Source organism: Neopelma chrysocephalum, unplaced genomic scaffold (assembly GCF_003984885.1).
Source record: "Neopelma chrysocephalum unplaced genomic scaffold, ASM398488v2 Primary Assembly neopelma1_96737, whole genome shotgun sequence".
NCBI classification, from domain to species: domain Eukaryota; kingdom Metazoa; phylum Chordata; class Aves; order Passeriformes; family Pipridae; genus Neopelma; species Neopelma chrysocephalum.
In genome coordinates this window covers 411,541-434,925 of record NW_020925381.1, presented here as the reverse complement: position 1 = coordinate 434,925, position 23,385 = coordinate 411,541, and the positions used below count along the sequence as shown (strand labels likewise).

The window sequence follows — 23,385 nt, the reverse complement described above, 5'->3', positions numbered from 1 at the left end:
TCGTGTTTCCTTTTTTTTTTCTTTTTTTGCGGAATGAAACAGCCTAAGCAGGAAATGACATCTGTTTTACTGCTAAGAGGCAGAGAGCAGAATGGACACCAATAGGGCTCCTGAACTAGGATATGTGTTTCCTTTTCATGCATCTGAAAACTGGGAAGATGGTAATGAAGGCCCCTGAAAATACAGGGTGCACCTTTGTAATTACACAGACAGAAGGATAACTGAATCTAAACATAATAATAGATTGTCCTACCTTTATTTGTGATACTGTGACTCCCAAATGCAGATGAGTATCTACAGTTTAAAGTTGCACATTTTGCAAGAAGGAATCCATACACAGAAGTCTTCTACAGAAACCTACATAAAATATACACTTTTTCTGTCCCTGTAGACATTTAGAAAATACACAGAGATTCAAAATCATTGTGGTTTTCATCTCACAATTAGACATTATAAAAAAAGACGGTGTCTGCTCTGCAGGAACACACAAAATTTTTGTAAATATGTGAGTAAATATGTAAGGAAACACAGGGTGGTTCACTGCTGGTAAATTTTATTCTGTGTTGTGTTTCTTTATGCAGAAGACAACAATCTGCTACTCTGCCTTCTAACTCAACAGCTAACCATTATCTAACTAGCTGTGGAGGTAGCTGGTTATAACCAAGACAGTGAGTAGTACATGCATAATGAGTCCTGCAGAAATCTGTGTGAATTTCCTATGGCATTAAAAATCTGAAAATCATTTATGTTACTGAACCATGATTTTTCTAGGTCTGTTCATTTATTGTTAATTTTCAAATGGAAAAAAAAAAGGAAAAATAAGTTTAAGAAATATGATTAGAATTGAAAAGTGTTGGGAGAAATGCTCAATTATGTCATAAGAAATATATCATTCAAGACATTTGTACAAGAAAATAGAGGTTATCAAACCAAAAAGAAGTCATGAATACACTTAAAATGCCTTCTGCAACCTAATTGCTCTTAGCTACATTTTTAATTAATTATTATATTTCTTTCCAGAAATGAAACAAAAATTAATTCCTTGCTCTTATTGGCTCATCTTGTTTGATGCTATTTGCTGCTATATACATTAGTTCCATGTGATGTAAACAAAAATAATGACTTTATTGCTAACCAAAGATCTGTTATTGTAATGGGAAAAGCTGTGGTACTTCAACTCACTAAATTACAAATTAGTGGCAAAATTCTTCCAGATATACTCTTCTATAATTAGAGTATAATGTGTCAGTTTTGGCCAGTCTTTTTTGTGGTCTGTGTCTTGTGAGTTTTCCCTCTTTCCCAGGTCCTTATATTACAAAAAGTAGTAAGAAGGCTTTTACTGGAGAGAAACTATTTATATTGATAGACTGTGTAATTGATTAGCAGATGCTCTGGGTTGGAATATAATATCTGTTTATGTAACAGGTACAAAAGGGTTGCCTAATCTTTCACATGATTGCTTGCAAAGCAAATTAACTTTCAAAGTGAGGATTTGTGCATTCCCACAAACTGACCTGTGTATTTGCCAATTGGGCTATTTTATTAGCAGATGTGTCTTCCTTATGACTGTCAGGTTGCAAGTTCATTTCCTAGGGAATGTAGTAAAGTCTTTTTTTCTTTCCTAGCACACATTTTTTTTGGGTGATATGGTCAGCTACAGCCTGTCTGCTGATTTTTTTACAATTTTATTTCATTATAGAAAATACATTTCAAAAATTGATTTTTAGCTAATGTTTCTGACTAGCTACAATCATACTAATTGAATCTCCTCTTATTTTCAAAGTTTAAAATAATATCAATTTAATCATTGCATAAAAATATATTTTACCTTCCTTTAAAATGTATAATAACATTTCAGCTTTTAATTTTTTAATTATTTAAATTTCTATTAATTTACAGCTTCACTGCACAATTCTCATCTCATTTGGTGCTAATGACAAAGGTGTGCAGTCATACCTTTTCATTCAAGTTTCATGCATCGTGGCAGTGTAGACATAATGTGAGAAGCCCAGGATTGAAAATATTCACCCTGCTCAATCTCCTGGTTCACTGCGTGCAAGTGAAAATAGAGTGCAGGATTTCTGTATAAAAGGCATTCCAGCCTCTCCCTTAAAGAGAAAGAGTACATTCTGTGTTGTCCATCCCCCAAGTTCCTGTAAGAATTTCAAATGGAAGGGGTTTGTTCAGAAGCTGATGCTTGACAAGTCTTGACAATTGGCTTGGTGATAGATCATGTTTGTCAAAAATTTTGAGCTCTTGAGTCCTAAATCTCTTCTGTTATGCCTAGTTTACAGCCAGTTTTGGATCTTCCTTCAGTAGCAAATGGGAGTCCAAGCTCCTACCTCCAACAAAGGCAAGATTTATTTCCCACTGAGTTGGGAAGTCACAGGAAGTACATGTCCTTCATAGTCAGGGCCAGCTTTTGAATATCTTGCTCCTGCTATGTGTTAAAGTAGACTTTGCTCCCTTGAGTTTGATCATGTTCTCTGTTTTGGTGAACCACAAAGATCAACGTTTTTTTCTCAGATTGTTTCTTCAAGAGTCAATTGCTCTTCATGAAAACTTATTTTTAATAAAAGCTTCAATTCTGAGCAAGCCATGTTTTCCACTCTGTTCTCTCAATTTTCTAAGTGGTATGGTGTGGAAAATGACTGAGAAACCTAGGCAAATATATTTTACACCTTTTGCTTTTTAAAAAGGTAAATTTATATGCAATGGTTTTACTGATAAACGGTTCAAACAGGTATAGTTTCTTTGTTGTTCAGGTTTCTGTGCATAGGAAATTGCCAAAAATTTATACAAAACCATAAACCATTAGAACATTGTCCAATAAGAACAAAATTTTATGCTTATTCTTTGGTTTGGAAGCAAAGCTTCAGAGTGATTGTCCGCACTTGGGTGAAGCCGTTGTAGAGGGGAGATGACCAAGAGCAGCAGGGAACTCTGGGTCTGATCTGTACAGCAGGGCTGACTGAGAGCCACACCAAGTTTGGCAAGTGAAAAGAAAGGCAGCCTCGGTGCATTTGATCTCACCTTGAAAAATATTGATTTAAAAATTATTACTTATGTAGTGATGGGTGCAAACAAAGTCATTTGATAGCACCATTCTCAATGTCTCTATGGGGCCAAGGATGGCTTTGCTGGTGTTCCAAGGAGTTGGGAAGGGTGTCAGCATCTTCCTTAAAGTGCAGCAGCACAGCCTCACCGGTGATGTTGGGCCTGTGCATCCCTCCATCCCTGTCCTCTCTTCAGATGTAATCATGAGCAAAAAGGGATAAACGTAGTTTTTCTCTTGCAGAACCACCCATTGATGTCATTGTTTGGTGACAATTCAGGATTTATTGAAACGTTGAATGCTAAGAATACTCTTATTTATAAAGAAGAAGAAAGGTTGCTAAAAAAAATGCGTTCAACAGTAAGTAGAGAAGTTTCCTCCTATGAAGTTATATAAGTAAATAGAAAAGTCAAATTGTAATGGGAAGTACCTTACAGCTGGCTCTGTGATAAATGATTGTGCCAGGAAGCACAGTAAGCATTTATCTTGTGGTATTTTTTATTTCTATAAATTAGTATGCATATTATTGGTTTATTTTTAGTTAGAGATGAAAAATTTGTTCCACACTATATATTATATCATAAGCAAACTTTTTTGGCATCATTCCTTTGTCCTTTATGTAACTGCAGTATGTTTCTTATAACAGGACACTCAGTTCCAGCAATAACACCACATCCTAAATATGTGGAGAAAGGACAAAAGTGAGCAATTTTTTGGAGCAATTTTCTTTTTTTTTCACTTTTGCATATCAGAAGTCCAACAAAAGGTTACTAAGATTTATTTAAGATTGCAAAATATTTACTTGCATAAAATCAACTTGTTAACTATCAGCATCTTTATTTCCATAGGTTGTGTGGAAAAATGGAAATAAAGTTGATACTTTGGAAATAGACTCAGCATGCAAAGCAGAATATCTGGGGAAACTGTCTTTGAAATTGTTTTATGTTGTATTAGTTCTGTTCATTTAAGAAATAATATACAGGTAATTACTTTTTTTGTGATCTCAAAGAAGAATATTTTGTAGTTGTATAAAATTTCAAAGGGAGTACTTTGTGTGTCATATAATTTTAAACAAATGTTTTTCATGCTAATTCCTTTCCTCTGTGTTAAAATGAGAATGTGCCATTTGGTTTCCTTTTTCTACAAGCAATTAATCTTGCAATTAAAACCAATTTTTTTCTGCTAGAAATTTACTGTGACTTTTTTGTACATATGCTAGAATTTTTTGCATTGCAATACTTACATTTGCACTATTTGATTTTAAAAGTGAAAAAATAAGCATGACTTCCAAGTTGCTAGTCCCAAAATCAGTCTCTTATCATGTGCTTCAAGCCAGCTCCACAGTTTTCTGAGCTGCATATCAAAGTCTTACACTTCTTACTTCAATTAGGATTTTTCACCTATCTCCTTTGCCTATAAGAAAGAAATAGATGTTTTTTAGAGTGTTAATGAGTAATGATGCCATCATTTTGATGAGCACTAGATGACACCACAAACCTTCTAGACATAATTATCTTTTGAGTTGTTTGTAATTTTCCTGTCCAAAAATCTAATTAGAGTTACAATATTTTTCATCACTATTTACACAGTGGACAACCAGGCCCTGTTTCAGCAAACCATCTCAGAATAACTTTTCAAGCAGGTGGGTGTTGGGTTTATGGTCTTATCGCCTTATTGCATGTCTCTTGACATATTCATCTTTCTCAGCTGTCAAACCATTTATCTTTTTTGTAACTTTGGTGAATGTCTTTTTTACCAAGGTGGTGTGTCCACTCTCAGTCAGTAGTCCTTCAGTAATGTATACCTCTAAAGTGCAAACACACCTCAGAAAATGTCATGGAAAAATAAGTCATATTATTGAAGATAGAGTATAAGTAACACTCAGAATACTTTCCATGGAACATTTACTCAAATAGCTCTGCATATGATTCTTATGATAGAATCACAGACTATCCCGAGTTGGAAAAGACCCACAAAATCCAACTTCTGGGAGTTGATGATAATGAATAAAATTCTACCCAAACTAAGTTTAGAGCTGGAGTATCACTTTCAGTCCTCCAAGAAATCTGTTTTCTGGAGTATGCCTTTCTGCATTTTTCACTTTTTCTCTGGATTTTCTACATTATTTGTAAAAGTTATCCACTAGGATGCTTTCCTGCTAGCCAGCTGTGACCACATCCCTGAGTCCCTGCTCCATGCACTAAATGACACAAAGGGAAGGTCCCATTAATATTAATGCCAATTTATTGATTTACAGCCATTCAACTTGTCCAGTTGTCTGCAAATGGACTGGACAGCAGGTTTCTCTGTTGTTTTCCCCACCACTGTCCATTTTCTATTTGTTTTTTTGAACATTGTTGTGTGATAACTGTCTTCTTCATGACAAACCTAGAAGAGGCAACAGACTACTTCCCTGGATTACATATTTTAGTGAAGCCCCCGTTTCAGTTTTAATATGCACTCCAAAGTAATCCTCTTGGTTGTGTTCTACCTTGCCTTGTTTCCTTTCTTAGCATTTTAACCTTTTTCACTTCTCTCACCCGTCACTCCCATGATTTATTAATCCCAACCTTTCTGGTGCCTCCCTCTCTTCTCTCCATTGATTTGGTCTAAATAGTTCCCCTGGTTCTTGTTGCTCGCTTTTACCTCCGTGTTCCTCTCTCACCTGTTTCAGTGATGCACTTTTTTTAAATAGCCTTCAAGAGCGTCATTGTTGCCAGGCAGACTTTCTCCATTCATACTCTCACTGCTATTGTCCCACCTCTTCTAGAAATTTAGGCCAGCAACTGTCGCTTAGTATTTCGTAGAGCTATTTTAACCAAGCTGCCTCAGACACATTTGAAATGCCATGTCTCACATGAGAACTTAGAAATGAGAACTTAATGACTACTTTTATGTCAGAGTGACTTGTCTGCAGTTCTTGTCTTCACAGCAACCATAGAGCCTTTATAACACCCTTTTTTTTGGTCATGTTGACTGCTCTGTCCTCAGGGCTTCCACAATCTCTCTTTACTTCTTCCCAGCTCTACAATTCCATATTTTCTGCCAACATTTTGTCTGATCTGTACTTGTTCTTCTACATTTCCTATATGTAGATGTTTATTATTTCTCCAGTTGTTGTCTCTGTTAGAAATTTTGCTCAGACTTCTTGCAATTCCTCTACACTCCTCCTCTCAAATTCAGATTTTACCCTGTCCCATCTCTGAAAGCTTCCACTGTCTTATGCCGCAGGTAACCTCTTCACGGGCAATTTGCAGAATATCTGCATCTCCTTGACTGTTTTCTTCCATCTCAAAATGTTGTTTCAAGAATGTTCTATCTCCTCCTCAGTAGTTACTGCAATGGCTCACTTAAGTATTGGGGTTTGGGGTTTTGGGCTGTATTTCTCTTCATCTGTGGTGGAGTGTTACTGCCAGATCCATTTGTGGGTTTGTAAACTGGATTCAGGCAAATGCTGTAGATAGGTATCAGAGAACTCTGACTCAAGTCTTGGATGGAAAGTTGTGGTTCTGCTTTGGTTGCTGACACTCCAGGGTTTTGGAAATTAAATGAAAGCTGAGGATGAATATCTGTAACTCTGAATGCTCCTCTTTTGGTAAGTGACTTGAGAATGTGAAGTGCAAATTGTAACAGTGCACATTCCTATTTGACTGAAAGGAGTTACCAAAAATATTTAATCCTTAGTTGCCCTGATGCCCAGGCCATCTGCCAAAGAATCTAGGAAGTGCCTTCATTCTAGATTGAGTAGGATTTACTGCTTTTAATATTCCTTTTGCTAATAAGTTATATTTAGAAATAAATATGTTTTAACTAGAGAATTTTAAAAATATTTGTCACTTCTGCTCCACAATTTAAAGTCCAAGTGTAAAATGTAATATATATAAATACTGAAATTTTCTAGTTTCAATAGTGCTCTAATATTTGCTATAAATCAAGGAATCAAAGAATCATAGAATGGTTTGGTTTGGAAGGGATCTTTAAAGATCATCTAGTTCAACCCCCTGAAATAAGCAGAGACATCACAAACTAGATCAGGTTGCTCAAAGCCTTGTCCAACCTGACCTGGAATGGTTGAGGGATGGCGCATCAACCACCTCTCTGGGCAGTCTGTATCAGTGTTTCACCACCTTCATTCTAAAATAGTTCTTCACTGTAGCTAGTCTAAATCTGCCTTCTTTCAGATTAAAATCCTTTCAGATTAAAATCTGTTGTACTACAGGCCCTTGTAAAAAGTTTTGCTTCATCTTTCTTGTACGCTCCCTTCAGGTGCTGAAAGGCCATGACTAGGTCACATGGGAGCCTTCTCTTGTCCAGGCTAAACAATCCCAGCTCTCTCAGCCTGCCTTTCCTCATAGGAGAGATGTTTCAGGCCTCTCATCATTTTTGTGTCCCTCCTCTGAAACCACTCCAACAGGCCCATGTCCTTCCTGTTCTGGGAACGCCAGAGCTGAATGCAGTATTCCAGGTGGGGTCTCAACAGAGCAGAGTAGTGGTGCAGACTCACCTCCCTCACCGTACTGCCCACTCTGCTTTTGATGCAACCCAGGATACACTTGGCTGTCTGGGCTGCAAGTGCACGTTGCTGAGTCATGTCCAGCCTCTCATCCACCAGCACCCCCAAGTCCTCAGCAGGGCTGCTATCCATCAGCTCATCCCTCAACCTGTATCTGTACTGAGGGGTTTTCTTTGACCCAGGTACAGCACCTTTGGCCTTGTGAACCTCATCAGCTTTTTAAACTTGTCCCTGTGGATGACATCCCAGCTCTTGAGCCTGTCAACTGCATCACGTAGTGTTATCTAAAAATTTGCTGAAGGTGCACCCTGTGACAGAATGTTTTCTGTCTACTCTTTTTATTTCTAATACTCAGAAATACAGCCATTTGCACATAACTGACATCACTGCTTCTCTTCTGCTCTTTTGCCCTTCTCTTTACTTCACATGTACATAGAGGAGGATAAAGTAAAATTTATACTGGTTTCAGCAAAACCAGGTAGGTTTTAGCTCAGTTGAATGTTTTGTGACATCAAACCTACATGGAACTAATCTTTCTTCATTATAAATGAATATTTTGAATTCAAATTTTATGATAAAACTGTAAGACATTCACACTAATATTTGCAGCAGTGCACGTTGTGAATCATTGTGCATGAATGTGTCTTAATTATACATATTAGAATTATTTTGTACATGTGGTTAGATAAAAGCTTCATATGTTTTCTAATCTTGAAGAACAGGCTGGTAATTGTAACTTCAGTAGATGCCCACTACATCTGTGATTTGCAGACAGATTGATCACTAAGAATTATAATATTTTACAGAGAAAACAACCAAAACAAAATAAATTCTTCTTTCTTCCTATTATGACTTCTAACAGATGGTTCAAGTTTTTTCTTTTATAGGGAAGAAGAATGAAATTAATCTTACAGCCCACAAAGGAGGAAAAAATGCCTTCGCTGTTGGGCAGTGGCATGGGATGTGATCCTAGTGTGTTTTTTTTCTCACAGCATTATGCTGTTTTAAAAGGAGGGGTATGTAATTTTTGTCCTGAATTACATATCTTACAAAGTCAGCAAAGTAGAAGTAGATCTTGTTGCCTAATGTGAAGAGTAATAGTTTACTCAATAAAAAGTGGGCACTTCACATACCTGTGTCTTACATACTTCATCATTTACACTAGCTGTGTACTCTAGCAAAATGATTCAATAAAGTCTCAGGCTCTGGAAAAGTGCTTAGTTTAGGTGCCATTTCACAGGCAATTATTTGGGATAGGAATTGAAAAAAAGAGGAAGGTGTAAGCATGCATTGGCAAATGGCATCACAGAAGCTAAACTTCTGTTTCTGAGTGTGCTCATTCATCAGTGGCATTGCAGTTTAGTGGATTGTCTAATTAGGTGTAATGAGCTGCCAGTTGATGAGCATAATACTCAGTCTGCATTTATTGGAGCACTAACGAATGATCCTTCTCATGCTTACACTGACCATAAGATCGTAGAAATTATAGATTATTTCACATATTGCCTTTATTATGTTCATAAGGCTCCTGCATGACATTTTAAATAAATGTTTTCTGCACAAGCCTGGAAGTGCCAGCCTTGGGCTGTGGTCAACATAGACCAGATGTGCTATACTTATTGCTAGTATGAAAACTAATCACACAAAAGTCAAGTTAAGCTAATTATTCTTTCTGTAATTTTAGCAAGAACTGTCAAAAATTCTGCTATCTAAACTCAGAATTTCTGCAAAAAAATTTACCTGATACTTGAGGGGTTTCAGTCTTGAATTTCTTAGTCTCTGGTTACAATTCTACCATTTCTTTGTAGCTGAATCCCTGAAAATGGAGAATGGGAGGTGGAGCAAACTGTTCTTTTATACGAGCATTTTTATGTTGCCAGATTACACGTTGGCATTCTAAGGAAAAGTGATGATATAAATTCCTTGTAGCAGAGTGAAGAGGTAAAACATCAAAGGTAAACAAAATGGAAGTGAGGAAAGTTGTTACAGAAAGTAGTAGTGAATGATTGTCCATGTGTGACAAGTACTGCCTTTGCCCTGAGGGTTTCAGTTTTTGTTGGAAATACTCTGTGGTATTGCTGGCATCAGTTAGTATCATTTATCTCAGTGGGAGATGCTTTTGAGGTAAGCCAAAGCTGCAGTGCAGCTAGTATGTCAGAACTGGCAGCTGTGTCCTGAGATCATCTCTGCAGCTCAGCTGTTCAGCAAAATATTTTAATATCCCTGAAGGTTTGAGTCTTCCTGTTTATATCAGGTAAAGATGTTTTGCTTGTGAGTGAGGCAAGAACACAGGACTTCATCTGTGATGCTGTTGTTTTCTGCACAGACAGCATTGCCTTTGTTGTTTTTTTTTTTTTTAACTTAGACAACTGTCCAGAGTATCATCAGAACCCTGGTGATTATTCATGTGAATAAAGGATTTATTAGCACATCATTTTAGAAGGACAGTGAGTGTCTTTGAGTTTCTTGTATGGCATCTTTCCAACTACCATACATCTCTAAGGAGCCATGCATTTGGCAGTTCTGTTCCCACAGGCCATATTTAGACAATGGCAGTGGCACCATATTACATAACTGCATCCCAAGATCACCTTTGATGCAGGAGAATATATGTATATGTACATACACACACACACATAAACATGTTCATGTTTTTATATCACATCTCACAAGCTAGTTTCCCAAGGGCACTCTTTTGCATATCAGATAAAAGAGTTACTGGCTTAACAGTCTGGATTACCATTCCAGATTCTGGCGTCTTTAACATCTCCAGGAAGTGAATGATCCTAGTACTTTCTGAGAAATCACCACAGATCTTCTGTCTAAACTCTTCTCTATATTTTTTTATGAAGAAAGTGGGTTTAGATATAGAAGAGGATGTCAAAAATTGCAGGCCAGATCACAGCTGGTCCTGTGGCTTAGAAGAGCTTCAGAGTCTTCCCTGAACTTTGTAAGAGCTGCTTCCCTTTCTGGAATAGTTCAGAATAGGGTGACACTTCATCTTTCGCCTACTGTCATGTGAATTTGGTATTGCACGTTGAGATTAAGCTGCATAGAAATTCATGCTGTATTTCATAGGTTAGAGACCCATGTTTCATAAGCTTCTTCCAGAAGAAGACTCAAAATCTGTGTGTTGGATTGTCATCTGTCACCTTCTGTCATTCCAGATGCCACTAAAGAAAAAAAGGAAATGTGATGCGCAACATTTTTCAGCTGTCACAAATAGTTGTCTAACCACTAGCAAGGTAGCAAGTAACATCCTTATCCTGGTGTTGCATCATCTTTTACAGATTTTGATCTTAAAAATCTCAGGTGGTCTTGTCCTCCTTTTCTTTATTTTCCAAACATAATTTGTTAGCATAATGAGAAGAAGAAGAGACCAAAATGTCTAGGGGAAGGATAGCAAGAAAGTTGACTGTTTCAAAATAATTTAAAATAAAGGTTTCAATAATACAGATGATGTTCTTTATTAATATTTAGTCAAAACATTCTTTTTTAAAAGTCACTTCATTTTCCAGGAAGCAAATTATCGTGACCTTCCCTGTTTTTGTTTAAAGAGATCACTTTCCCTGGTGCCTTCTCTGTTTTTTACTGATACAACCTGATACAAAGATTAATCCCTAAAGCAGTACAAGAAAATTGAAATTGATTTTCATCACAGCAGTGAATAGTATTCCTAGTATGATTAATATGATAGGTTTGCAAGATGACTTCCTGACACTGTAAGTGAACAGAATAAACCTCATGAAGCATACTCTTCATCTTTTGAAATTCTTAATTATGGGAGTTCTGTTTTATTTAAATAACAGTAGGACTAAATAATTTTGCAGGAATGTCTTACAACTAAGCTGAACTGCTGGGTCTTACACAGGCACTGAGCAGCTGTAGTTTCCTAGATGAATGTACCATTTTGAAGACTTGCCAGAAATATTCAGTCTATTTTCTTGGGAAATATCAGCAGGATCACAAGTCAGTTTGCATATTAAAGAGTAAATTGGGAAGCATTATTGCTAGAGAGGATTAAACATTAATAAATCCCTTTGAGAAATCAAAATTTGGAGATGCATACTGTGGAGAAAAATTTAGCTTTGACATTTGATTTCAAGCTTCACATACTTTTTTGGACTGAAGGCATAAAATATTTTCAAACTTGTCAATGATTATTTTGGCTTCTTTGGAAAGTGAGGTGTATTATGATTATCATGAATAAATGTTAAATATAATTTGATTTCTTTTAAAGAAATGTCATGGCAGCTAACTTATAATTACATTACCAGGTAATTAGGAAAACAGAAAATGAAATTATGGAAGCCGACATGAGACATACCTAGGATCAGTATTTTAATATTGATTAGATTATAGCATGTTTGATGAAACTATATGTTCAAATAACATTTATAGATGGAAATATTACCATATGATATTTAAAGTTCTCCTGTCTTGAATAACATTTGGCACATGCTATTCTGAGAGTATGTGGCATTCAGTGCTAGTAAACTGGTAACAGTGGATGAGGAGAACACTGGGGTACTCAACAACATTTTTGCCTCAATCTTCAATGACAACCTCTCTTCTGGAGTGTGGAATGAGGACAGGAGGAACAAGGTCCGTCCCACTGGTCAAGTTTGTGACCGCTTAAGCAACCTGAGAGTACATATGTCTGTGGGACCTAATGAATGCATCTCAGAGTTCTGAGGCAACTAGCTCATGTATTTGCCAAGCCACTCTCCATGATAGTCTTGGCAGCCAGGTGAAGTCCCAGGGGACTGGAAAAAGGGAAACATAGTACCCATCTTTAAAAAGGGTAGAAAGGATATTGCTTGCTCGTGGGAAGTAGAGAATTAAGTCTTTTTTTTCACCTTTGTGTGTGCACAACCTTTCTCTTTTACTTTAGTAAACTGCCTTATCTCAACCTATGAGTTGTTTTCCAATATTCTCTTCCCTATCCAGCTGAGGAGGGGGAGTGATAGAGTGTCTTGGTGGGCACTTGCCATCCAGCTAATGTCAATGCACCACGCAATATTTGTGTTATGCTACATAGTACATTATGTTTTGTTATGTTATTTTTTACCAATTTCTTTCATCCAGACACTTAAAATTTACGTATACGTGGTGCTATAATTTACTGCAGCCAGGAGCTAAGCACTCCACAGCCAGTCACTCAAACTACTCTAGTGGGGTGGCAGAAAGAATCAGAATGGTAAAAGTAGGAAAACTCATAAGTTGAGATAAAGATAGTTTAATAGGTAGAGCAAAAGCTGCACACACCAAAACAAGGAATTCATTCACCGCTTCCTGTCTGCAGGCAGGTGTTCAGCCATCTCCAGGAAAGTAGGGCTCTATCAGGCATAATAGTTGCTTGGGAAGACAAACACCATCACCTGGAATGTTCCTCCTTTCTTCTCCTCCCAGCTTTATATGTGGAGCATAATGCCATATGATGTGGGATATCTCTTCGGGTCAGTGGGGATCAGCTGTCCCAGCTGTGTCCCCTCCCAACTCCTTGTGCATGCCCAGCCTCCTCACTGGTGGGGTGGGCTGAGGAGCAGCAAAGGCCTTGGCTCTGTGGAAGTCCTGCTCGGCAATGGAACTGAAAACCTCCCTGTGTTATCAGTCCTTTTTCCAGCACAAATGCAATGCTTAGCCCCATAGTAGACTGAAGAAAATCAACTCTCTGCCAGCCAAAACCAGCACAAGTAGCTATTGATTTCCTGTCACTACGGAAGTGGGACAGAATTATTGAAATTCAGCTTGGATTGCAATGTGGCTGGTGCACGACATGGAGACCCACTGTACCTACTTATTGGTTTTTCCCAGTGCAGTAAATCCAGGGTACCTGTGCTGCTCCTGTCATCTCCTTCATAGCACTTAGTGCCTCCTGCTTCTAGTGCAGTCCAGCCCAGGAATCCCAAAAGTGTTTTATTGGACCAGACATTGGCTTGAAACATGAAAATTTTCAGACAGGTCTCTCTGTGTCATCTCATACACTAGATGACAAAGAAAGCTCTGGGTGCCTTAGCATGCTCAGATGGCATGTGGTTTTTGGCACACCAGGGGCCACGCTCACTGATGGCTACTGTTTTTTTTCATTGCCTAACAAGAACATGATTAATTCAGGCAATGCATTTAAAACTGCCGAGTTGAGGAGGAGTAAAATCCTGCTGTATTCATTAGCGTATGTTTTGTTGGAAGTCTGAAAATGACTGCTTATAATTGATAATGATTAGAGACAGTGATGGTTATTACATACTGCCCTGCCACGGGTGTCATTCCCTTGTCATGCTGAATTCAAACCAGTAAACTCAGTCTTTAGAAACTGGAATATGAGATTTCTAGGAGAATATTTGATTGTGTGAGGGTGTCTTTAGCTGGTGTATAGTACAGGCAGGGCACATTTTGTTTATTTCTTTGGCTAATTTTTCAATAGTTGTTTTATTTTTGGAGGACAAAAAAAAAAAAGAGTGAGCATACAGGAAAACTTAAATGGGAGTGCTTACCCCTCCTTGTGAAGGCAATGAAGAGCTACTTGCCCAGTCTTGTGCCGATACTGAAATTGCTGTTGTCAATCTCTGGCTTTTAATTAGAGCATCAACATGTTGGATTTTTTGCTGCCTTGGTGAATGATAGCTGCTAGAATGAGAGGGGGGAGAGTGGCTGTCAAAGTGTGCATGTGAGTGCTGCTCAGCCACTGCACTGGCAACATCTTCCACCTCCTGAGAGACTGAGTGGGCAGAGTAAAGCAGAGGTAAGTGGCTGTGGAGAAAGTCAGTCCTCTGTAAAAACAGCCATTGACACAATGGCATATACAGGCCGTATCATCAAGGTCCATTTTGGATCCCTGGAAATGAACCATTTTTGGTGTGGTTTGTCTTGAGTTTTTCCCCCTAAATAAATTGGTTCCAGTTAGCTGGAAAGGGTTACTTAAGAAAGTTTTGTACCTTTTTGAGTTACCATTTTTTCATGGTATAGTGCATAGTCTGAGAGAAATCCTCAGGATAAAAATGTTTAAGTAAAAGAAGTGACAAATCAATGTTATGTTTTAAGTCTTTCAAACATATAATTTCCTCCTTGAAACTCATAATGAAATTTTTCAGATTGCCCATTACCTTTTCTGTGCCTTGAGTCTTCTCACCTCACCTCTCATCTGGCAAAGTATGCCAGAAAAGTCTCTACACTTTTAGTTCAGGTTCTTGTGTATTTCATGGAAAATTTCAGGTTCTGTTTCAGGGAGTAAATCTGCTTGGTACAAGAACTATACTACTCATTAGAAGTGAGTAAGGTTTTTAATGAGATTAGTAGGAAGCAGATGTGCTATCAAGAACAGAAAACAATTTCCTCTGTGCTGTATCTAGTGAGCCAGAGTTTTACAAAATGGGTCTTAACTTATACCTTCAGGACAACAAAAAACTGTTATGTCTTCTTCAATTTTAAACATCCTCTCAATTGCTGAAATTTTAGACACAAAAAGCAGTGGGAAAGTTCTTTTGCAAATTGATATTTAGGATACAAACAACAGTTGAATAAGCTCCATCAAAATACTTAGATTCAATTTTGATCCTTAAAGAGATTTTAAACTGTATTGAAGTATTAACTAAAATTAGCTAAATAAGGAATAAAGAACATGTATAAAACCTAAGCTTTCCTCTAGAAATTAGCAAAACAGCCGTATCCAGAAAGAAAAGCTTTCTTCTTCTTCTCTCTTCCCCAGTCAAGCTACTAAAACAAAAACACCTCCCATCAGACTTGTGGTGTCTTTTTAAGGACATGGGTTTGTATTACTCACTTTGTATTATGTAGCCTCAGTAAAGGGCAAAATCACTTGGCAGAGTAGAATGGCAGTGGCCACAGGGAAGAAATGGGGGGCAGGCATCAGCTGCATATGAGTGTGCATTCACGCTTCAAAGCAGAATAAGAAGCAGTGAACCCATGCTAGAATTCAGTTAATTAGTATTATTTTGGCTAATAGATTGATTGAGTAATTGCATGGGGCAAGTTTTTTATGTTCCTAAAGCTAAACTTGGTAAGAAACTGTACTGTCAATCAGAAAAGAAAAAGAAAAGCTTTGTCTGCTGCAGTACTTAACCATAACTTAGAATAGAGGTGTAGCTATTGTATGTGTATTTATTATGTAAAATGAAGAGGAAGATGAAAAAGTTTTTAAAATTAAGAAATATACTGAACTCTATCAAAGAAATCTTTAAACACCAAGACAAGATGGAGGGGAGAAGCAAAAGGACAACTGAAAATGCAATCCTACTATATAGAAACAATCTTCTTCAATGTGAAAGTGGTGTCTTTAAAAAGCAATTTGTATAAATTGGGTTTCTACAAAGCTACATCTGTAGATTACTGGTTATTTCCAGAGCAGTTCACTTTTTCCACTCTGCAGAGCCTTTGAACCATCAAGCAGATTGATGCTCCTGCCCAAATTGGTGTAATCTGCAAACTGGCTGAGGCTGTATTCAGTCCCCTCATACAGATGGTTGATAAAGATATTAAATGGCAGTGATCCATTAGTGTGCACTGCAGCAGGGAAACTTACTACATTTTTGTTAATAATAATTAAAAAACAATCAGTCATTTAATCTTGCTGTCACTGATTTATAAGAGATCCTTCTGTGTGTTTGAGCACACAAATGTCAAGGTTTTTCATAACAATAAAGACCATTACTGTAGGTATTCACTAATATAAACTCTAAAATAATAACAAGGAAGCAATAACTTTGGACAAAATCTGCTAAGATTTGCCTCTTTAAAGTGTCTACCACAGTTCAGAATTACACTAAATCATGCCCAGAGCAACAAACTCTGTATCGAACATGCAGCCTCAAGAGCTGGACTATGGTTTGTGTAGCTAGACAAGGGCACATATTTGGTGTGCTGCACAGGGAATGGAACAGGTTATGTGATGATTTTTACACAGATGCATTGAGGATGCTCCCCTTAGTAAACTTGCAACCCTTCCTCAGGCTCTGCTTTGTCTGCCATACTGAATATTATGTGCTGTTATTCATATCTCTAAAATAGTGGGGAAATACCTACTAGGGAGGGAGGTCTGTGCAGTGACTATTCTCATAAAAATGTTCAGAGACAGGGGAGCCTAAGTATATGCACACATTTGTTCACAAAATGAGCAAATTCGTTTTGCTTCAGTTGTCAACGTGAGACCTAAACCAAGAGTTTGTGTGACAGCCTGTGAAGTGCAAGTTATAACTAGCTGATAACAAGATATTTCACTGGAAATATTTATGCAACTTCAATTGAGTAGTCATCCCTAATATTTTGTACACTCTATGTTGAATTATGCATAAAATATCTATCTGCCAAAGCTAATACATTCAGAATTGCAAAGGCTAGTGAATCATCTGGAACTATCAATGCATGCATACTCCAGTGATGGTGGAGAGACAAGGGAGATCCCAGGTGGTGAGGATGTGTAAGAAGTTAGAGAGATAGTACCTAGCTTCAGTTCTCAAAGGAAAAAAAGTGTTTCTTATTAGGAAACTTTCTGCACATGATTGTGAGGGATAAACCCTTTAACAGAACAATATGTACACATCTACTTGAAGGAGCATAATGAAAATTCGCTTTGCATTATGGTAAGGCCAAGAAGATTTTCCTGAATTTCTAGATCAATGTTAAATGTCCATCAAATACATAAAAATATTTTCATTTATTTGCTACATTACTGTTGTACAAAGTTAGTTTAGTCAAGCAGCGGTCAAATTTATAACCACTTGATCTTCCACCAGTTTTACTTGTGGTCATTTGTTTGTAACTGCACTGCTTGGCATTTTAATTATGAAACAGCTCTAAAAATGGTTCAGAGTCTTCAAAGAAGTTCTGAGAAATCATGTCTCTTTCTAATATGGTGGCATTGAAGGGCAGGATGTAAGTCTTTTGTGGCTGTAAGCATCTTTTCACTCTTGGAGTGTAGTTTGCCTTGATATCACATCAAATGGTGACTATCCTGTTTTATCATTTAAAAATGAAAATGGAATACTTCAGTATGGTAAAGAAGTGACATGTAGGGAGAATTTTTTCTGTGCTGTGCACCAGTTAGGTACAGCACCTTCATACTGCATTTAGAATACTTCCCTCCAATGGTCAGATAAGAAGTCCCTCTGTTCAGGGCACAGGGAGGAAGAATTTGGATTCTTACTGTGTTGGTTGCTGAGGTTTATGGTGTAAATATTTGTGCATATGCAGAGACATGTACGTGTAATGTATGTATAGCTTTTTCTGTTTTCTTCAACCTAAGGTTTAAATGTAGCTGGGCAAAAATACCAACTAAGTTATTGCTTATCCCATGTGAATAATATTGTGGTAAAAACAGCTTTTGGTTAAAACTTGGCTTGAATATTCACTTGGTACAGAGAAAGCATTTGCAGTCACACAGCTTACAGTGCTACTGACTGAGAGCTCTGTTTTGTTGGATAGTTTTTTTTCTGTAGGTGTTGTAAGACCGGTGAATATTTGAGGGTGAGAAACTGAACTCCTGCATGGATGAGTTTCTGAACAGCCTTTCTGCATCAAGCCACCCATACACTCGTGTGCACACTCACACAGAGCCAATAGTCTCAGCAAAAGCTTGCAAACCTCTCCTATGTCTTTTAGTGAAAAACATGGATGCTATAGAGATACCTACCTTAAACCAGACTGCAATAATGCAAAAATAGTGAACTGAATCATCTGAAACTGGACCATGTGCAGGTCACATTGCATAAAGACACAAAGGATGATTTTATTTTCTGTTAGAGAGGATGGCTGATTTTTGTCTGTCTGTTTTTGTTTCTTTTTAAAGCCTCAGTTCCAGAATTAATTGATACCATTCTCCTTCTGTAATTGTTGGGTTCCCTAGCTCAGCAGCTTGGAAGATCCTGCTGCTGATTTAGAAGCTTAACTAAAAACATTTCAATATAAATTGTGATGTCGTGAATTTTAACTTGAACAAGGTCCCACCTTTCTCATTTTTCTCTTCTGATCCCCAAAAACCTTAAAGATATGTAAAGAAATAATCTCACATAAACTGAATAGCGAAGAGATTTTTGGTGTCCTGTAAAAAATGTGGGCACTATGCATTGTTCCTTCATATGCGTTTTTTCTGTACCTTAATGATGATTAGAATATGTATAAGCCTGATGTGAAATATTACTGAAGAATAATTACATTTTCTTGCTCAAGTGCACAGCCATTTAATATAGTTATTATAATTTGGGAATCTGTTTATTATAGAGAAGTTGATGAGGAAAAAAAATTACTTGGCTCTGTGGTGTTTTCAATTCAAGAAAAGCAGTAACAACCTACTGTTGGGTTTATTGTACTTTTCATTAAAGCAGCTGGTATTGGCCATTCTCAGACGAAGGATATGAACCATTGTTCTGATGCAATAATTACTGCTTTCGTATGGAACCATCTGGTTTTACCTCTGTTCTCAGTATTTTTAACATGGTGAGAAAAAATGAATATTCATAAAAGCTCTGAGTTTTTATGTAAGTTTCAAATAATTAGATTTATGTGTTTTGGTTCAGTTAATTTAATACAGGAGACTAAGCTTAATTTCTAGCCTTGTCTCCAACACAAAATTAAGAATTTTAAATACAATTGGACAGTCTAGCAGAAACTTAATGCAATTGTGCATTTTGTTGGGTTGGGATTTTTTTTGTCAGTCTGTTTGTTTGCTTGCTTGCTTGTTTCTTTTATTTTGGTGGGGTTTGTTGGGGTTTTTTGTGTGTTTGTGTTTTGGTTTGTTTGGTTTTTTTTCTTTTTTTTTTTCACTTTGAATTGAAACATTATGTTAAGATTTGACATTAGAAGTACACCTCATAGTGTGCCCAGCACCTTACGTCAAATAGTCATGTGATGCTTTTTCACAATGTCACCAGAAATGAGTACACAGTTGAGTCAGGTGAAAAGTGTCCTCTTTAAGATGGATTTAGAACCTATCTTAGGTCAAAAGATATAAGAATGTGACTTCTCTATTCACAAGTTGATAGAGTGGTACCAAACTTTTGATTTCAAGATTCTGATAATAATTTGTTTCCTCACTCAGATTGTAAATACAGTCCCTAATCTCACAGGCTTGGAGGAATGAGGAATGTGTCAAGGCTATTTGCTTTTTCCAGCACTAGTCACAAATCTCTGAAATTGCTGTAGTTAAAATACTGCTAATGACTAATTACCTTCAGAAGGATTTTACTACTTCACAGTTTAATATTTTAAGACAGCTCTGGTTATCAAATGAGCTTCTCTTCCTTGTCTTTTAGTGTTTATGCTTCCCAGATACAGTAGGGAATATTTTATAGTTTCAAGGGCATTCCTGGCAGAAAGTACATAATAATATTAATTGAAAAACTTTCCAGGTACTTGTCAAAGTCCTGAAGAGATCAGCCTGCGCTGGCATTGTGTATTCAGATAAAGCTCTGCAAGCAGCAGGATGCTTGGGTTTACTGCTGCTGCCAGAAAGCAGGGACCGTCTAGTACAGATAGTTTGTCAACTTTTGGAAGCTGCAGGTAATTTTATTTTATATTTTAATTAAGGTTTTTAGGCATTAAGATGACAAAAAACTATTAAGAGTTAAATCAACACTGATAGATCTACATCCTTGGGAGTTTTATGCCGAAAGTTATGTTCCAGCATGAAAGTTAAAGTTTTGCATATGTCCAAAATATATGGATCTGTTCTGCAGTTGAGATAACTGAATAGTCTTCTCCTGTTATCTAAGGGTGATTTAGACACAGTGTTTTACTGAATATGGGAGAGGATCCCAAGTTAATAAATTTACCCAAATTTTCAAGTAAGGAAAGATGTGTCATACTGATATCTAGATGTTTGCTGTTCTAAAAATATTCACCCTGGAAATTCAGTTTGCCACATCTTCTTGGTATGTGAAAGTAAAGTGTGTCTGAAGAAAAACTGTGGTGAAGGACTCCCAAAGGTGCTTCTCCACAATGGTACCTGAAGCTACATCTCTTGAGGTTGTCCAGGAGCCTGGACAGATGTGTCTAGCCAAATAGAGCTGAATGATACTAGTCCTGGTCAGTTGCTGGGTTCTGGAAGTCTGAAAATCTTATAAGGAACTCTAATGTAGTCATCCTTCATATCTGAAAATATGATGTAACATTGTTTTGTGCAATATTAACTATGTTTCGTTTTAAATACTAAATCTGGTTTGTCTTGGTGTACCCTTGAGAAAAAGAGAATCAGTCTACAAATACTTTCCTAAGTTGTGTAAGAATTTTTGGAGTTCACAGTAAACTTTAGTGGTATATTAGCAACTTCAAACCCAGCATCATTTGTTACTGCTTTCTGATTTTTCTGGATGGCTCCAGATGACTAGGAATTGCTACTTTTATTACCACTGCTCACCTTATTTCCTAACACTCGCTATAATAGAAATTTTACTCTCCTAAAACTAGTTTTTAAAGGTGTTGAACCCTATTGTGTCACTTGTCATTTGCATGTTTCTTATAGGAGTTTTAGTCTCTGTGAAAAAAAATTGTATAAAAGTCCTAAATTATTTTCTTCCCTATCCGGTATATTTCTTTTTTAGTACTGATAAACCAAGCTTCACTTTGTTTCACATTGACTTCAGAAATCATAAGGAAATTTTTTTTCAATTTAAGGAAAAACTCCACCAGGTTTCTTCTAATCAAATCTTTAACAGTAATGAAATCAAGAAAATATGAAAAAGCAAGCCTGCTTTTATGGACAGAAGATGACTTAGGAAGGAGTTTATTTTGAAATCAGAAACATACAAGAAGTTTCTTTAAGAAATTAAAAAAAAGAGAAAACCAAGGATCATTCAAGGCACTGTTTAAATTCATCTTGTGCTCTTTTTGGTCAACATGCAGCAATTAAAATATAGATAAAATAATAATTAAAAAAACTTTACTCTTTCAAAATAGACAACACAAATTGCATGTATTCTTCAAAGCAAAACTCTATATTATATGGAGTGATGGTGTGATATGGGTGTCTTAGCACAGTTATTTGGATAGTAGCTATCATGAGGAAACACCATATTATTTTCTGCATAAATGTTGCAATTAATTGACAGTGTCATTTTTATCTCAGGATATAACTGTTCTGGTCTTTTGCAAAATGGCAGTAATATGATAATTGATGCTGATATTTACTTATAGCATGTACACAGATTTAGTGGCTGTACTGCATTGCTTTGTCACAAGGAGGCTTAAGGCCGTTAGGGACATTTGAGTTTGTTTTATGCAAATACCTGGGAGGCAGTCCATTAAAAAAAAAAAAAGATAAAATTGATAAAAAAAGATAAAATCTGCAATTCTTGTGCAGATTTCTGGTTTCTGTCAGAAATCTCTGAAACATATGTAGTCTTAGATCCTTTCATACCTGGCATTGAGGAGGCAGAATTTCCTTCCCAAGACTCATAAATGTAAATTGTTACAGCAGTGACACTTTTGCCATTTAACCCTAGAGGAGTTCCAGCCTTCGCAGTTGCTAGCCAGGTTAGAGAATTGTGATCTGTCAGTTGAATGAAGCATCTGTGAAAGCAGTACTATAAAGCTCCCTAGAAAGCACCTCTTGTAAAACATGTCGTCATTATGGCTGCACCTGCATGATCTCTAGGTAGCAATGCTTTATGTGCAGTAGTGGAGTTTCTTCTTATTGACATCTTCAGTTAATACAGAACTTAAGCATTGCACTCCTTGGTTTGCATAAGAAGCAGATAATGAAATACTAATTTATAGGCAGAATCCAGCACACTGTCAATAGGGGGTAAATTGCCTTTTGTTGTCGTGTGAAGCTGAAAATTGTGTGTATCCTTCTGTAAGAAAATCTGTGTTTAATGACCACACTGTTTTTTTACTGTTTCTGTGAGTTGGTGCATTCAGATTTATTTCTTTTCATTACCAGTACAATTCACAAGTATTTGTAGTGACCTTAATACAAGTGGGTCTACATAAGTGAAAACAACAGTCAAGTGGGAGTAGCCTACAATGTTATTTACAAAAATACTGTATGACTTAACTAAATTATTTTAGAAGATATTAATGAGTTTCACTGAGTTTCAACACAGACTTGGTGGACTGGATAAATGCTTAAATTTAAAATGATAGAATGCATAAATGGAGATTTTCTTATAGGAATCATGCTTAGGTGCTTCTTTGGAACTTTTTGGATAAATCTAATCCATCATTTAAAAACATATCTCTGAAAATGGCATTCAAGAAGATGTAGAAATACTTGGTGATGAGTTTTTGAATCGTCATGACCTGTAGACTTGACCAAGTTACTTGAAATGGTATAGAAAAATGTCCTGAATGAATGTTAGATGGCATTGAAACTGACTTCCAAGAAAAATAGAGTGGAATACATTTTATTTATCACTGTTTACTTAAATTAAGATATTAAAAAATGTAAACATATTAATTATTCTTTTCAAATGTGGGAAAGTGGAAGTGAAGCCATAGTGCTGTGTTACAGAACAGAGTAGTCCAGTTGGAGAAGATTCAAAGTCAATGAACAAGAAACACTAGGGGTTGTAGGAAGTATTTATTCTTAGAGCAAGTTGTATCCTTTAACCTAAATGAAACAGCCACAAGAGAAGACATCTTGTGTAAAAGCTGCTGAATGGAACAGAATAATTTGTTGCCTATGTTTATGTTAAATAAGAAAAGTACAAGTGGGTTCAAAATTCACTGAAGAGATCAGAAAGGGCCAGATATGTTTTTCATGACAGACTTTCACCTTGATAAACATTCTTTCTTCAGGTATAAGCACATTTATATGATTACGAGAAGCGGTAACAAACAGCTAACAAAGAAACCCTTTTTGTAC

The 23,385-nt window shown here is 36.7% G+C and overlaps 1 protein-coding gene across 2 annotated transcripts in view; it reads left to right on the top strand.

The window, feature by feature from the left end:
• The window catches only part of LINGO2 (leucine rich repeat and Ig domain containing 2), a 495,378-nt gene that overhangs the window by 97,451 nt on the left and 374,542 nt on the right, over positions 1–23,385 (top strand). The window lies entirely within an intron of this gene.